The following is a 10,798-nucleotide window of genomic DNA, read 5'->3' on the forward strand; positions in this document are numbered from 1 at the left end:
GCCCAGTCCTTGCTTGTCTTTTCTGCCTACTGTATCAGGACTTCTTCCAGTTTAATTATATCATTAGCATAGTTCTATAAACTAGATGGCCATGCACTATAATATCATATCTACCTAAGATGTAGTAGTATACAGCATACTATTTTCTCCCATAGAAATAAAATGAATTAAAGTTACAATATTTAATGTTTTTAAGTTGTATTTATCATTAAACTATTAAGTTGTAGAAAAATGTAGTCAAAGTTTAGGTGTAGGATAGTGTGCTTAACTATGTGACATAGATAAAAGTGGTATAGAAATTCAGGTGAAAGAGAAAAGAAATAGGACTTCAGCTAGGTATTGAGAATGAGTACCTTTTTCAGTTAACCAGTTTAATTTTTATTGACAAACATTATTTTGAGAAACTACTACTTGCCAGGCACTGTTCTTGGTGCTAAGGCTATAAAGATAAAGAAATGAGGACCCTGACTTCATGGCATTTATAGCCTAATGGATAAGGCAGACCCATAAAAAGGAAAAAAAGAAACATTAATTCACAATAGTTACTACTTAATTTCAATTGAGCAATTCTATCTCTTTTAATTGTTCTCTAAATTCTAATCTGAATACTCACTTTGGGATCATTCTCTATCTTTCATTGGTCTTGACCACTCTTGCTCTATATCAAAGTAAAACAATTTCTCTGACTAGCTCTAAAAATCCTCCAGCAGAGGAGGAAAATTGCATTTGTGCCTTCATCTTCTCACAGGGTCAAAAACCTTTTGAAACAGCTTTCTTCTGTCCTCAGTCATTTCATCCTGCTTTCTGAGTACTCTCCATCCTCATCCTCTACTTGCGAAAAGGAAAAGCCTCTTTACCATTTCATTCTTTTCTTTTCTTCTGCTGTTGACAAGAAGGAAAAAAAAAAACACACACAAAAAAGAGACCCCTGCACTTTTCTCTTTCTCCCCTTCTTCCATCTAGTTTCTCGTTATTTGAGGGTGTCATGTTGATATATATCCAAATTTGAATCAAATAGTAAAGACTGACCACACTCTCAGGCTGTCTCTATTTAAAGGGGTCACTGTTTGTGTTTATTTAAAAGATATAACTAATTAGAAAATAATGTTTATATTCAATATATAGAGGTTCTTCATTCTTGTGAGCCAAAAAATGTGCGCTGTGCATATTTTCAGTGATAAGTGAATTGCTGATATTTTTAAGGGTTGCTCCTTCTAAAATGCAAGCATACCAGTGTTTTCTTAAACTTAGCTTTGACATTTATTGTATGTGTAAAAACATTGTACTAGAAATATAATTTTTTAAAAACAACAAGTTACTTACTAAGCATCTACTCTGTATCTGGGGGTGCAAAAAAGTGGGAGGCCTATTTTTCCTTTTTTTTCAATTACAGTGGACATACATTCTATTAGTTTCAGGTGTACAACAGAGTGATTAGACATTTATATGACCCCCTGATAAATCTACTACTCGTTTGACACCATATATAGTTATTACAATATCATTGACTATATTCTCTATGCTGTACTTTACATTTCCATGACTATTTTTATTGGAAATAGAATTATGCTATCTTATTATTGTGGTAAAAATACATAACATTTATCATCATTACCATTTCTCTAAGTGTACAGTTCGGGAATGTTAAAATTACCTACACTGTTGTGTACCAAACTGCAGAACTTTTTACCTTGCAAAACTGAAACTCTGTCCCCTTTACAGGATAACTTTCTACTTCCCCATCCCTCAGCCCCTGGCATCCACCATTCTACCTTCTGTTTCTATGATTTTGACTACTCTAGGTGCCTCATATAAGTGTAACCATATAGTATTTGTTTTTTTTTGACTGCCTTATTTCATTTAGTATTGTATACTGATGGTTCATGCATGTTGTAGCATGTCTCAGAATTTCCTTCTCTTTTTGAGCTGAATAATATTCTATTGTACTTATGTACCACATTTTGTTTAACCATTCACCCATCAATAAACACATTGGTTGCATTCACCTGTTGACTGTTGTGAATAATGCTGCCATGAACATGTGTATGTAAATATCTCTTCGAGATCCTGTTTTTAATTGTTTTGAATACATAACCAGAAGAGGGATTGCCGAATCATATGGAAACTCTATTTTTAATTTTTTGAGGAATCTCCATACTGTTTTCCATAGCAGCTGTATCATTTTACATTCCCACCAACAACACATAAGGGTGGAACCCAATGATTTAAGAATGCATTTTTACTAGATGCATTCTTACTACTACTTTTAATGTAAAATAGAGAAAAATTTCTTTCCTTTTAAGTGCAATAAAGGAAGCCAAAGCAAAATAATAGTTTCAGGAAAAAAAAAAAAGCAGTCAAAAATAAAGTGGGAGTAGTACCTTTTGCCTTGATACTTTTCCCTGGTACAAATACACAAAGCTGATCTATACCTCTTTCCAACAGTTCCTGTTGTCACGCCAGTGCATTTTTATGGATCACAGAAAATAGGGATGTAATTAGCAAATTCCAATGTAACTAGAAAGATAAATCTGCAGGCAACATTTATATGTTATTTTTTCTAAATTAGGAGCTTTGACTTATTCCTTCTTTTAAACTGACAACAGACTTTGCTTTGGTGTGAAAATGACTAAATGACTAAAGCAAGGACCCATGTGAACATAAAGCCCCCTCAGATGTATGGAAGACATAAAAGGAGAAACAAAGTGTTTTGAGCCGAGTTCTTTCAGTGACATCTTCACAATTTTTATCCCTGAGCCAGCTCAGATGACAGGGAGGACAAAAAGAAACCTCTGACTTCTGAGAGACAAATACAATAAGTAATCAGTTTCTGTTATGTAGTACAGCTTTTGGAAATTTAGAATAAGAACAGAAACTGGGACATTGCTTGCAACATAGAGCAGAGGTTCTCAAATTCATTGCAACAGCAGGTGAGGAACCACGGACTCAGAGATTCTGATTCAGTAGACCTGCATTAGAACCCAAACATCTGCATTTTTTGTAAGCACCTGGGGTAATTAGGATGCAGATGATACAGACCATATGTTGAGAAATACCCCAGTAGTGTATATCAGGATATGTCTAGGGATAATATCAAATAATCATGCAGATGCCCAGCCTATTGCAAACCCAGTGAATAAGAACTAGAGGAGTAGGACCAAAGTATCTTTTCAACAAATTTTCTGAGAAATTGTGATGAGTCATTGTCTTATAGTTAGGGTGACTCTGTGCCCACTTTTTAGCAACTTTATTGAGTGTAATTTGCATATCATATACTTTGTTTAAAGTACACAAATTGATTTTTTTGAAATTTGTCAAGTTGTGCAGTTATCACCACAATCTAGCTTTAGAATATTTCCATCACCCCATTAAGTTCCCTCATGTCCATTTATGGCGAGTCCCTGTTCCCACTTTCTCATCCTATGCCTTTTTTTGACATTTCATATAAATGGAATCATCTGGTATATATATATTTTGAGTCAGCCTTTTTTCACTTAGCATAATGTTTATGAGGTTTACAGTAGTTTTCACATGCTGCTATAACAATTTAGCACAAACCTAGTGGAATAAAACAGTAGAAATTATCTTATAGTACAGAAGGTCAGAAGTCCAAAACGGGACTTATGAGGCAAAAATCAAAGTATCAGCAGAGCTGTTTCTTCTGGAAGCTCTGGGGCAAAATCCATCCCTTGTTTTTCCAGCTTCTAGAGGCCACCTGCATTTCTTAGCTCATGGCCACACCACTCTGACCTTTGTTTCCATTGTCCCTCTTATAAGTACCCATGTTATTACATTGGGTCCACTACAATAATTTCACCTTAAGATCCTTAATTTAATCACATCTGTCAAGTCCTTTGTGCCAGGTAACATATTCACAGATTCCAGAAACTAAGAATGAATATCTTTATTCTGCCTACATAAGGTTCATCCATGTAGTAGTGTGTATCACTATTTTGTTCTTTTTTATTGCTGAATAGTACTCTTTTATATGGACATACTATGTTTTGTTTATCCATTTACCAGTTAAAGGATATTTGTGCTTTTTGTACTTCTTGACTATTATAATTATAATGCTATGGACATTCACATGCTAGTCTTTGTGCAGACCTGTTTCCATTTCTCCTGAGTATGTATCTAAGAGTGGAATTGCTGAGTCATATGGTTTGTTTATTTTATCCTGGTTTAATTACTAATAGTTCCTCCCTTTATTCTCATAATTGTCTTGGTTAGAGTAATAAATTGTATGGTCACCTTAATTATAGTAGCTTATAGACCAGGAAGGGTATTAATCAATGTAGTCCTACCTCCCATACCCCCAATTTTTATATGCAGAATTATTTTTTCTTTTAAGTATATTTTATTGATTATATTGTTACAATAGTTTCAATTCTTTTCCCCTTTGCTCCCCTCCGCCCAGTACCCTGCCCTCAGCAATCCCACCACCCCCCCAGTTCATGTCCATGGGTCGTGCATACAAGCTCTTCAGCTTCACCCTTTCCGATATTATTCTTTAAAAAAAAAGATTAATTAATTAATTTTTATAACAATAAAAAATAACAATATCCCTCTCTCAGACTTAAGACCCTTTATAATCTTATAAAGGACAATGGGTGAAGGTCTTGAGCTCCTCTAGCTGCTCCAAGATGGACATGGTTGTCGTCCTACCTACCCTTGGGTCCAGAAATCCCTAGTAAGAGTAAGGGTGTGGAGGAGAGGGTGGCCTTCCCACATGGGAAAGGATCTTGCAGACTCCAGATCAGTTGACTGTCCCTGGACAACAGAGTGCTTGGTTTAACAGGCTGGCATCCTTGTATTCCAGCTACTTAGTTCAGCCACACCATTGAGTCTCAGGAGGCAGCCATGCAGACAGAATTAAGTGAGGCCTATATGAACAGACAATCACTCGAAAACAGAAAACACATGTTAATTTATGCAACATAACCCACAAACCAGTCTCTAAATCTGTAAGACTGTCTTATTGGAAAGACATCCAGTTGCAAGGCATTTGACATTCTTCTTGCCTGTAAATTGAGCATCTTTGATGATGCCACAGGCACGGTTTAACTTTCAAATGAAAACAAACTTTACATGAAAAAAGACTTTAAAGACAGTTAGCAGCACTATTTTATAGTCTACCACTGAGCATTGTGATTTTCCTTGAATCACAATTTTTCTCCTTAAGATAACCCTCCTTGTCATTAAAGGGACTGCATTAGGTTCATTTTTAATGTATCCTGTTCATTTGCATAAACACAACAAGAGCAGCAAATTGTCATATATGATCTTTATGTCTGCTTTGCTGGAACTTACATTAGGAACCTTTAGGGTGACTTTCAGACTGTCCTTCAGGGCACAGAAGCTGAGCCACATACCTGCCATTCAGCCTTGCCTGTAAACACCTGTCTTTTCCAAGTCCTTCACGTTTTCCATTGTGCCTTAAGGTCCCTTCTGGCCATCTTTCAGGAAAGCAGCCTTCATTCCTTACATGGAGAGATTGCCATGAACTGCACAACCAACCAAGGTACCAGGCCTTTTTTGGGGGGGTGCTGTTATTGCCTTTGAAAGTCAATCCCAGTTCCTCAGGGCTCTTTGGTAACAACCAGAGCCCAAGCATATCTCCTTTAGGAATGACATTCCAGTCAAAATCTTGGTCAACAAAACCTCTATTAACAATTGGTCTTATTAGTTTTGTTCAAAGAACCTTATGTCATTGCTTACTTCTCCAGAATGCCAAATTCTGGAGGGATCAGGGAGAAAAATATACAGTGTGAAGGAAAATCCTTGTCCTTCTAATATTCACTAAAATTGCATTTCCATTTTTTATATTTTCTTTTTTTCCCCCACTAAAAATTTTTGTCTGCTTGTTTTTCTATTACAGTTGTCCCATCTTTTTCCCTATTGCTTCCCCACACCCTGTCCACCCCTTCCCCCACAGTCAGTCCCCACCCAGTTATCCATGTCCACGGGTCTTTTATATATGTTCTTTGACTAGACCCTTCCCCTTTTTATCCCCTTCTCTCCCTCCGCCTCCCCCTTTGTCACTGTTAGTCTGCTCCTTGTTTACATACTTCTGGTTCAATTTTGCTCATTTGTTTCTGTTGTTCATTAGTCTCCTGTAATAGGTGATAGCATAAGGTATTTTTCTTTCATTGCCTGGCTTATTTCGATAAGCATAATTCTCACTAGTTCCATCCATGTTGTCACAAATGGCAGAAGTTCCTTCTTTCTCTCTGCTGCATAGTATTCCATTGTGTAAATGTACCACAGTTTTTTGATCCACTCATCTACAGATGGGCACTTAGTCTGTTTCCAGCACTCAGCTATTGTAAACAGTGCTGCTATGAACATAGGGGTGCATAAGTTCTTTTGAATTGGTGTTTTGGGATTCTTCAGGTATAATCCTAACAATGGAATTTCTGGTTCAAAAGGCAGTTCCATTTTTAGCTTTTCGAGGAAATTCCATGCTGTTTTCCCCAGTGGCTGCACCAGTCTGCATTCCCACCAGCAATGAACCAGGGTTCCCATTTCTTCCCATCCTCTCCAGCACAAGTTGTTTGTTGATTTGTTGATGATGGCCATTCTGACTGGTGTAAAGTGGTATCTCATTGTGGTTTTTATTTGCATCTCTCTGATGGCTAGTGATGTTGAACATTCTTTCATGTGTCTATGAACCCTCTGTATGTCCTCTTTGGAGAAATGTTTGTTCAGGTCCTTTGCCAATTTTTTAGTTGGGCTATCTGTCTTCTTGGTGTTGAGATGTATAAGTTCTTTATATATTTTGGAGATCAATCCCTTGTCTGAGGTGTCATTGGTAAATATGTTTTCCTATATGGTTGGTTCCCTTTTCATCTTGCTGATGTTTTCTTTTGCTGAGAAGAAACTCTTTAGTTTGATGTAGTCCCATTTGTTTATTCTTTCCTTTATTTCCCTTGCTTTAGGAGATGTATCAGTGAAAATATTGCTACGTGGGATATCTGAAATATTTCTTCCTATATTTTCCTCTGGGATTTTTATGGTGTCACAGCTTATATTTAAGTCTTTTTCCATCTTGAATTTATTCTGGTATACGGTGTAATTTGGAGGTCTAGTTTCATTTTTTTTTTGCACGTCCCTGTACTATAGTGCCAGCACCATTTGTTGAAGAGGCTCTTCTCACTCCATTTTATGTTCCTTCCCCCTTTGTCAAATATTAGTTGACCATATAGACCTGAATTTATTTCTGCGCTCTCTATTCTGTTCCATTGATCTATATGTCTGTTCTATGCCAGTACCAGCCTGTTTTGATTACCATGGCCTTGTAATATAGTTTGGTATCAGGATTGTGATTTCTCCTACTGTGTTCTTCCTCCTCAACATTGCTGTGGCTATTCGGGGTCTTTTTTTTGGTTCCATATAAATTTTTGAAGTATTTGTTCTAGGTCTATGAAATATGTCACTGGTATTTTAATAGGGATTGCATTGAATCTGTAAATTGCTTTGGGTTGTGTGGACATTTTAATGATGTTGATTGTTCCCATCCATGAATGTGGTTTATGCTTCCATTTATTGGTATCTTCCTTAATTTCTTTCTTCAGTATTATGTAGTTTTCTGAGTGCAGGTCTTTTACTTTCTTGGTTAAGTTTATTCCTAGTTACTTTATTTTTCTTGTTGCTATAGTAAATGGATTTTTTTTCTAGTTTCTATCTCTGATATTTTATTTTTCATGTACAGAAATGCCTTTGATTTCTGAATATTGACTTGGTACCCTGCTATTTTGCCAAATTCACCTATTAGGTTGAGTAGTTTTTGTTGAGTCTATATGGTTTTCTGTATACACTGTGATGTCATCTGCAAATAATTACAGTTTTACTTCCTCTTTCCCAATTGGGATGCCTTTTATTTCTCTTTCTTGTCTGATTGCTGTGGCTGGGACTTCCAGCACTATGTTGAATAGAAGTGGAGAGAGTGGATATCCTTGTCTTGTTTCTGATCTCAGAGGGAATGCTTTCAGTTTTTGTCCATTGAGTATGATGTTAGCTTCAGGTTTCTCATATATGGCTTTTATTATGTTGAGGAATGCTTTCTCTATTCCCTTTTTGCTAAGTGTTTTCACCAAAAATGGTTGTTGTACTTTATCAAATGTTTTTTCAGCATCTATTGATATGATTATTTGATTTTTGTCTTTCATTTTGTTTCTGTGGTGTATTATGTTTATTGATTTGCAAATATTAAGCCATCCCTGCATCCCTGCTTCAATTTCACTCTCTGTTATTTATCATCTATTCAGGCTATCTGCTTCTTGATGATTCAGTTTTGGAAGATTGTATCTTTCTAGAAATGTTTCCATTTCATCCAGGTTTTCAAGTTTCTTGCCATACACTTGTTTATAGTAATTTCTTATAATCCTTTTATTTCTCTGATATTGATTGTGATTTCTCCTCTTTTGTTTTTGATTTTGTTTATTTGGATCCACTCTCTTTTGTTCTTGATGAGCCTGGCTAAAGGCATGTAAAATTTTTCTATCTTTTCAAAGAACCAGCTCCTAATTTTATTGATTTTTGAAATATTCGTTTAGTCTTTATGTCATTTTATTCTGCTCTGGTCTTGATGATTTCCTTCCTTCTACTTGCGCTGGGCTTTGTTTTGTTCTTGTAGCTGTAGGGTCAGATTTTTTCTATCCTTTTTAAGTAGGCTTGTATTGCTAAGAACTTTCCTCTCAGGACTGCTTTCACTGTATCCCATAGGTTTTGAACTATTGTGTATTCATTACTCTGGGGAACACAATTTTTGTTGAGTTAGATATGACATTTGTGTTTGACTAACTTTTGACATCTGAATCCAAAAATGGCCCCAGTTTTTCTCTATCACGTCTACTTTTTAAGGTATAGGATACCTTCCCTTCGTGCCAAAAATCATACAAAATGTATATACAAAGGAAAAAATTTTTTAAATTACCTGAATATACTGTTTCTTTAGAGTTATTTTATTCATATAAAGGCTGTATATTGTTACTGTAAGTCAAACTGTGTACAAGTAGTAAAGTTCTAGTACAAAACATACATAGTAAGGTATTTTATCTTTTCAAATGACCGGCTAGAAAATGCCAAAATGAGATACTTGAAACAGTCTCCTTCAGTTGGCAAAGCTTTAACAAATTGCTTCGTGAGACCCAGTTTTATGTGCAGAGGTGGGAATACACTGTTCTTGCTGTCAACAAGTGGCTCATGTAGAATGTTTGGATTACCAGGTTTGAGATCAGATCTTGGAGGCCAATTTGACTTTACTCAATGCTTATCATGATCTCTGCTGTCCCACATACACAGAAAACAGGGATACTTGGTGTATCCATGTTGCTGACAACAAAGAAAACAGACCATTTTAAGGTCAACACTGATCCAATTGTGCTTGTGATATTGCAACAGATTAATGACTCTCTTCATGTCTTCACATTCTTGACAAAAACAAACTGAATGGCCAATTGGGACTGCACCAAATAAATTGCCATTCTGAAGGAGGACACACTTCAAGCTCCGCTTTAAGCTATTGATGAACAATTGCCATTCAGTGGCATTCTAGATTGGAATTCCCAATTCCTCCATTAAACCATGTATATTATGGCAATACAGAAAGCCACCAACCCTTCAAAAGTACTGTAGAAATGCACTTTCTCTTGATCGGAAGTAGGATACCTTCATTCCTTTTTCAAGCAAGTTTTTCTCGTGCAATCTTGATGCGAGGAGTTCTGAAGCCTTTTTGGATAGTCCCAAATCTCGTGCCAAATCATTCAACTCATGCTGTTCAAATCCCTTATGAACTGAGTAATCTTCAATTTCAAAATCTTCATTGTTGCTCTCACTTAGTTCTTCACCATACTCCTGTTTTTCAAAAGAGATTAGTTCAATGAAAACTGGCACTGGGATTTCAACTGAATGAGGCACTGGGCATTTAGCTGATGGTAGACTAGGATACTCTATTTTACATTTATTTTTCTTGATATATCCTGACATTTTCCCTATACAAAAGTAACAGTCACGTGAATGATCTCTGGGCTCTCGCCAAACCATAGGTATACCAAATGGCAACATATCACGTGTTGCCTTCATTCACATCTGTAAACTCTTGACACACTGCTTGCACACCTCGTGAGGGGTCCAAGACTTATCCTGATCACCAAGTTGTACTTTAAAATATGCAAAATAGGCTTGCCCGACAAATGTGCTGATGTTTGTCCTTTGGGAATGGTGAAACTGCCACAGATACAACAAAATGAATCAGGGTTGTTTAGGCACTTATGATGAGAAATAGCAGAGGCAGACATGATCTGAAAGAAATGAAATATGTATGTAAATAAAAAAATAAATTCTGCTAATCGTTGTATAGAGACAAGAACTCAGACTACACTTCAGAATATGATTCACTGTATAGAGCGGCACACAGCCTCTCACCAGACTGTCGTATGTGTAACTGAATAGCCTAGACAAGTATGAACCTGTCGCTGGTCTCCAAGGTCATCCCCCACCCCTCCCCACTTGAGGGAGGTTTGCTCTCAGCCGGTAGGAGAGCATTAGTGCTTCCCTCGATCCATGCTCCATCCAGCCTAGAGTGGTCACGTTAAGATAAACTGTAGAGAAAAAACTTGACATGGTAGAAGAAAACTAACTGTAGTTTTGTAATCAGCATGCCTACTTAAGTCTAAAACAGCCGAAAAATCGAACTCAGCAGGAATTATGTTTAAAATTGTTCCTCTAGGTTATCAAAAGCATTTACTTTTTCTATCACTGATTTGGCAGCTAATATTTACTGTCCTGCATCCTGGGT

Source organism: Furipterus horrens, unplaced genomic scaffold (assembly GCF_987537825.1).
Source record: "Furipterus horrens unplaced genomic scaffold, mFurHor1.1.pri manual_scaffold_5, whole genome shotgun sequence".
NCBI classification, from domain to species: domain Eukaryota; kingdom Metazoa; phylum Chordata; class Mammalia; order Chiroptera; family Furipteridae; genus Furipterus; species Furipterus horrens.